The sequence below is a fragment of the Pteropus alecto genome, unplaced genomic scaffold, assembly GCF_000325575.1.
Source record: "Pteropus alecto unplaced genomic scaffold, ASM32557v1 scaffold8, whole genome shotgun sequence".
Classification (NCBI taxonomy): domain Eukaryota; kingdom Metazoa; phylum Chordata; class Mammalia; order Chiroptera; family Pteropodidae; genus Pteropus; species Pteropus alecto.
Genome location: NW_006494609.1, coordinates 16,253,331 through 16,259,951, shown reverse-complemented (window position 1 = coordinate 16,259,951; position 6,621 = coordinate 16,253,331).

Genomic DNA, 6,621 nt, shown 5'->3' with positions numbered 1-6,621 from the left:
ACAAATTGAGGATTCCCACTAAGAGCTGGTTATTAAACATTTATGAGACTGAAATACGTGCTAATTCTACTCATGCTTTGAGACCCAGTACCTCTCCTGTTAGACGCCTCCCCTGGTGCTGGTGGGAAGCTAGTTCTCCGTGTACTCACAGTGCCTAGGAGACGCCAGGAGACAATCCAGAACTCTGAACGTTATGTGACATAGGCCAGGGGTTAAACACACACCCCAACTAGGCCGTAACTGCCTCTTGCCCCTAGAGTGAAGTCCATGCTCCTTAGCATGGCAGGCTGGCCCTCTGATGGGTGGCCCTCGCCCTCCTGCATCTCGAGGCTCTTTCCCACCAGCTCCTCCCCTCCCACTCTTTCCCCACCCCATCCCCACCCCCTGGCGATTTCAGCCTTCTCAGCCTCTAGCCCAGAGTCTCTACCCCACGAGGTGTCAATCTTCTGTTGAATCTGATAAAGATCATAGACCTTCTCCCTAGGGAAAATACTCTCAGATGCACAAACATCACATATATTTTCAGGAGATCCATGGACCAAACACCTTTTTTTCTCTTGCCTTTCCTGACTCCCACACCCATGTGCCCCTGCGGGGGAGGGGGGGCACGTACCCCAAATATACTCTGTCTCGGCACCTTCAGCGCTTTTAAATTTATGTTTATTTTTGAGTCTATTGCTACAGTGGGAGCTTCTCTGGGGGCAGCATCTCTTCTTGTCTTATTCCTGAGCACATGGGTGACTAACACCCACGTTCTAATCTAATCGTGCGATCAGGGTGTAGTTACAGACACTGCTGTCTAAGCACAAGAGCGTGTCATCAAGGATGGTTTCAACATGGCTAAGGGAGAAGATGCTAACGAAAGTCGTCGCTATGGCTAGTACAGTCCCAGCACCAGTGGGACGGGGGAGGGGAGGGGCGCAAGGGGTATCTCACGTGCGGTACCATGGAGAGAACCGGAACTTTGGGGTCCCAGAGATTCAGATTCCAGGTTCACAGTCTAGCTCTGTCACTGATGGCTTGTGACTGTGAGCCAGTCACGTTATCTGAGTCCCAGTTTTCCCACCTGTCAAAACCTATTTCTTGAGTCACTGTTAAGATTAAAAGAGACAATCAGTATGAAGTGCCTGGGCCCCAGGAGATGGTCAGTGAACGTTAATGACCCCTTTTCCTGGATTCACGTCATGTTGGCCATACACGACAGAAATCGACTCTTCGTTTAACTGAAGCAAAACAAGGAGTTTATTTGTAAGAGCAGCAGCAGAAACGGCTAACTGGCTCCTAATTTCTGTTATTCTTTTCTTAAATGGTAAAATTATTTTTAGCTAGGTACATGGTTGTTCAGCTAAATACTCCCAGCCCTCGTGCAGATTGGCATGACCTGGTGATTATGTTTCTGGAAGGTGGGATGGGACCAGAAGTGATATATATGTACAACTTCTAGGTCATGTCCTAAAAGAGAAGGCACATACTCATCTCTTTTTTCTTTTCTTCTGTACTTCTGGGTGGAACAGGGATGCGCTGGCAGGAGGTGGAGCAGCCATTTCGCCCCGTGAGGTAAAAGATGAATGTTGAGGATGCAGAGAAATAAAATAGAAGGAGCCCAGATCCCTAATGACTTAGTAGAGGTGAGGCACCATACCAGCAAGAGAATTAAACTTCTATTTGTTTAGTCATTGTCAATAGTCTGGTTTTGTTAAAGCAGCCAAACCTATACTCTATCTCATACTCAATGCTATAGACTAAATGTTTGTGTCCCTCTAAAATTCATATGTTAAATCCTAACTCCAATAGGTGGCATTCAGAGGTGGGGCCTTTGGGATGGGATTAGGTCCTGAGGACAGAGCATTCATGAACGGGATTAGTGCCTTACGAAAGAGACCCGAAAGTCCTCCCTTGCTCCTTCCACTGTGAGAGGACATAATCAGAAGATGACAAGCGGGCTCTCACCAGAAACAGAATCTGCCAGCACTGTGATCTCTTATTTCCCAACTTCCAGAAAAGTGAGAGTATATTTCTGTTGTTTATGAGACACTCAGTCTCGGGTATTTTTGTTATAGCTTCAAACAGACTAAAACATTCGGTGAACCATTGAAGGAGCTCCTAGCATACAAAAAAGAGCCAGAAAATGTTTTGATTGTTTTGGCTTGGACTCATGGGAGCTCGTTCGGCAGGCTCTTGTGTTACTTTGATATACACACACGTCATTTTGTTTGTCTGTTGTTTTGTTTTGTTTTGTTTTGTTTTTGAGTATTTCCTTATATTTGGCAAAAGATATTCCAGACTCATCTTGTCATTTCTATGTCCCAGCCTTGGAACCAGACTTTCAATAATGATTTTAGCTGTTTTAGTGGAGAAAGGCGATTAGAAACCACAGCCTGTGTGCTAGGTGTGCATATTGCTACCAAGCTGACTCTGCTTCCAGGCTTTCCAGCAGCCAGAGCCAGGAGATATAGGTGTGTCTCTAGGTAATACATAATCTAATATCAACTTCTATATCTCTACATATTTAAAAAGCACAAGTTTTCACCAACATCTTTAATTCCAATCCAACACACAGAGTTTACTCAAGTCTTCCTCCTTTTCTGTGGGAAGTTACTCTTTTCTGACGGTGAGAAACCCAAGGCCATCGTCTTCACCCTGTTTCCCTGTTTGCTCAGCCTCCCTGTATGAACCAATCCCTTGACCACTCAGGTCCCTCCTCCAGGCTGGCCCTGCCATGTCCACAGCCTGACCAAGGGAAGAAGGAGGAGACAGATGTACCTCTTAAGATAATATCAACCCCTTTACTTTCCCCTGCTCATCAGATAGCTTCCTTGTTACAATTTGGCCTCCCGTTTAGCTAGCTCATAGGTGCAAAATGAACTGACCTCCTGGGGAGAACGTTTCCTCCTCATCCTGGGGCTACAGGGAAATTGGAGCGGATTAAAGAAAGTGCTGATTAAAGGGGCAGGAGTGCAGGACACCTTTGGCAGAGGAAGCTGGAAGCACAAACCGGGTGCTTCTCCAGCACTAACCCCAGGTGGGTGTGTCCTATCTCTGCTAGGGAGCCCGGCACTCAGCTAGCTTCTCTTCAAGAATGTCCAGCCAACCCGCTTCTCATCCTCTGACCCCATCCTTACGTACAACACCCAAAGCAGCATCTGTGCCTGGCATTGTGCTGGAGGCTCTGCATAGATTACCTCTTTTTTGTCCTCACAGCCATATTAGTGGGAAGCTCTATTATGGTCCCCCCATTTTACAGACGAGGATACCGAGGCTTAGAGAAGTGACCGAACCTGCCCAAGATCCCATGACAAGCATCACTGAGGGCGGAACTTCAGCCCTGGCAGACTAGTTTATTGTCCTGCTCCAAGCCCTTGACCCCTCCCTTCACCGTTCTCTTGACTTCTACCTGTCAGTCTGAGGCTGTCCACGTTCTGGCCAGTTCTGGCTTTGTCCAGAAAATAGAGTCCCAGGCTCATAAAAGATGTCAGTGCCAAGCTTTTAAAAAAGTACTGTGAAGTGACATTTAACATATACAAAAGAAAATATGTAACCTACACATGCAAGTTATAAAGTATAATAAAACAACACCCATACGGCTCAACTTAAAAACACACTAACTTTTTAAAAATTAGGCTTCATCTTTTATATCTTTAGAGATTTGTTGTGTTTCAAAATGCCAAACCTTTCTCAATTTTGTCTCCTAACTAGAAACCTGACTATCCCCTGTGGGTTCGCCAGCTGTGTCCCTGGCCTCCTCCCTCTGAGGGGCAAGCCCTCGACATGTGTGTGTTTTAATCACACTTGGATCAGCAGATCCTGTAGGTTTTACCCTCAAAACGCATCGCAGATCTGATCACTTCTTGCTTCTGCCCCTAACCCAAGCCACTGTCATGGCTGGACTACTGCAATGGCCTCCTAGCTCCTCTCCGGCACGCAACCACAGTGAGCCTTAAGAGAGGGGGCGAGGGTTCAGATTATGTTCCTTGCCTGCTTGGTCCTGACCCCTGAACTTGCTTATCCTGCTGGCTCAATCCTGAATCCTCAGCGCTGACTAAGGGGCAGGGCCAGAGTCCATGGTCTTTGCTATGGGTGCTGATGAGGCCGTAATGGATCTTTCCCTGGATCTCCCTCTCTCCCTCCACTATGATGTCTTTATCAAAGAAAGAACTCCCTGTTCCTTCTGCCCGGAACACTCTTCCCTAGATATGCTCCTGGTTCCTTCCTTCCTGCGCTAGGACCTCTGCTCCCTAGAACATTTGCCCAAATGCCTCCTTTTATTACACTTTACGAGCTTGAAATAAATTCACAGATAATAAAACCTACGTAAGTTCATACTTTAAAAAAAAAATCAATAGGATGTATTAAATTTAAAAGAGAAATAAAAGGAAATTAAAGTTTAATAATTTAGTACGTACTTTAACATACCAATGTTCTGGCAGCTGTCTGCATTTGTGCCTAGAGTTACTATAAATGTAACAGTGACAAAGATGTGATGTGTTGACTCGAATTCCGCTAAGATGTGATTCCCTCAAACAGTAAACAACTCTTTTGGTTTACCAAGCAAAGTATAACTTTCTTTTTGTATGCATAGTTCTTGAATTCCTAAAAATGCAGTGAGTGATAAATCTGTGTACAAAATACCTTGTGTTTGATGATAAAACTAAGTTAGGTTCCAGGCTCATATAATTATAAACAGATTTTTCACCTCCATGGATGTCAGCTGAGACTTTCCACAGTTGCACAAAAGGGGTCAGTTTTCAAACTCTCGTCCCTTCGTCTGTTCTGTGCATGGCAGAATGGCATGCCTGGCAGCTGAACGCCAGGTGCTAGGTGTGCCCCCAACTCAATAGGCAACCCCCACCAAAATCCCGGAAATGTCCAAAATGTCCGCTAGGGGGCGCTATCATCCAGGGCAAGAACCGTAGCAGGGCCTTCGTCTGTTTTTCTTAGCACCCACCAGTCTCTGACTTTGTGCGCTACATTTTTTGTTTGCCTACTGCTTGTTTCTGAGACTAGAAGGGGAGCTGCAGGTGGGCAGGACTTTATTCTTTCCACGATGCCTCCCCAGTGCCTGGCACACGTGGGCCCTCAGTGAGGGGGCGGGTGAAGGAGTGGTGTCCAGATTGCCTTGATTTCAATCCCTACAACGCTGCGATGCAGAGTGTTCGGAACCATCTTGAAAAGGATGCAAGATTTGGAAGTCGGAGTTGACTCACGTCCAACCCCCAGCTCTGCACGACATTGAGATTTTTTGACCAGGGAGAACACCAACATCCCCTCCTTTGCTCAACTCATATTTTAAGCAGGTCTTACAACCGCAATGATGGTCGTGACACTCACTAAATGCTTACTCATGCCCAGCGCGGGGCCAAGTGCGGCCGAAGGATCACCTCTTCTGATCCTCGGGGAAGTCCCTTCAGTGAGGTGCTAGTCATCCCCACTTTACAGACAAGGAAACCGAGGCTGAGCAGAGAGGCTGGGAAACATCTTCAGGATCACGCTGGTACCAGGTGTTCACATACAGAGCCACCGGCCCACACATCCCTCTCCACAGGCTCTGGGCAGGACAGTGTGTGACAGCAGAAGTCTGGCTTAGGAGCCGGAGACATGGGCTTCACAGTGTTTTTTTGCCACTAACTTGCTGGGTGACATTAGGCAGGCCGCTTAGCCTCAGCCCCCTTACCTATGAAGCGAAGGATTAGAACCAGTCAGAAAAGCTAATTCGACGTGACACAGGGCTGCGTAAATAGATAGACTGTGTTCAGTTTCAAGAGAAGAATGTTTGACTCTGCCTTGAGGCAGCCAGGTGGCCCCAGTGGGCCTGGGGATGGAAGACCAGCAGGCGGCTGAGAGGGAGGGAGATGACTATTTCCTCATAAGAGGACAGGAGGGTTTTGCTGTGGTTCTGTCCGGGTCATGCACCCTGCCCAACAGTCAGGGGCCAGGCGGGAAGTCGCAGTTCCCCTTGCAGAGGTCAGAGGGAAGGACTCCCCAGGGGGACCTCAGTCTTAAGTTAGAAGATTAGAAGTTGTCTTCTCCCCTGAGGGAGTGGGAGGTTAGGCACAAAAGACAGAAAAGCTTTCTGGAAGTCAGCCTGTGGATGCCAAATGGGCCAACAGGGCGAAGAAACCAGCCAGGAACGTTGCTCAGAGAGCTTGTGGCAGGCCTTCGGCTTCCTTCCACACCGAGACCTTGGGATGGGGGGGCGGTGCTCTCAGCCTGAACACGGTCCCTCACCTATCCCACCAACCCTCCTGGGCCCGGGGCTGCCTGGATATTTTTGGCTTTCCCAAAAGAAAACAAACTTTCACCCACAAATGTAAGCAGGCAAAATCTTCACCCAACAAAACAAACAAACCTAGCTCCAATAGGACATACCCAGCTTTCCTAATATGGCATCAGGGGTTATGCATTTGGCATCCAATCAACACAATAGTCCTAATCCCAAGAGAAGAGGCGGGACTAACCCCAGGTGGCAGATAAAGGTCATATTTATACTAAACTGGCTTCAAAGGTTGCAATGGGGCTCTTGAGGGGTAGGCTCGCCAGATAAAACCCAGGAAGCCCAGTTTTTGCATCTCCCATGAACTACAAATGCTCTTTAAAAGTGTAAGTATATCCCACGGATCCTTT